This window comes from Penaeus monodon, chromosome 34 (genome assembly GCF_015228065.2).
Source record: "Penaeus monodon isolate SGIC_2016 chromosome 34, NSTDA_Pmon_1, whole genome shotgun sequence".
NCBI lineage: Eukaryota > Metazoa > Arthropoda > Malacostraca > Decapoda > Penaeidae > Penaeus > Penaeus monodon.
In genome coordinates this window covers 8034837-8035503 of record NC_051419.1, presented here as the reverse complement: position 1 = coordinate 8035503, position 667 = coordinate 8034837, and the positions used below count along the sequence as shown (strand labels likewise).

Genomic DNA, 667 nt, shown 5'->3' with positions numbered 1-667 from the left:
CAAGTACTTTGCTTGTATAAAAACTTTAATTAAAACACAGATTCGCAGAATTTAGTTACGTATTTCGTGCCGCTGTCAAGCACATCGAAGTGCATTTTAAAGGGTAAGAAATTAATTAAATTAGGGATAACCCCCCCCCCCCCTGCGCTTTGGCGGGGTATAAGGCAGAGTATGAGGAACTTATTCGTCAAGCAAGTATTGCATATCCTCCCTCCCTCCCTTTCCATTGCAACCCCCCCCCCACCATGCAAAGCACCCTACTCCCTCGTTGGGTACATCAGTGTTACCAGAACTCTAAATTACTTTGAGTTTTTATTTTTGTTTTTAAGAGTAACCTTTATCCTTCTTTCTTTCTGTCTGAGAAAGAGTTTATACATACATGTATAATTCAACCACATGTATATTCCATACAGCTAGCATCGCAAACATAGAACAAATACACAAGTCTACGCCAGAGATAAAATGTCTTGTCATCCTTACTTGCAAAAGCCCTATCAAGGGAGGGTCCTGTTGACGATGGAAGGTCTCAAAGCCGCCGAGGTTCAGTTATCAGCTATTGCCCGTTCGTTTTGGTACCCTTGCTGAGTCGCCATTAGCAGCTGGATCCGACACTGATAAGGTAAAACAGCAATGCAAGTTGGGGAGAAATTCTTTCATTTCTGTGAGA

At 42.1% G+C, this 667-nt stretch overlaps 1 protein-coding gene across 1 annotated transcript in view; it reads left to right on the top strand.

Moving 5' to 3' along the window:
• Window positions 1-470: 470 nt before the first annotated feature.
• LOC119594564 (cytochrome P450 2L1-like) overlaps window positions 471-667 on the top strand; it is a gene marked incomplete in the record, with an annotated part of 10500 nt that continues 10303 nt past the window's right edge. Inside the window, 1 exon segment of the mRNA XM_037943598.1 lies at window positions 471-619.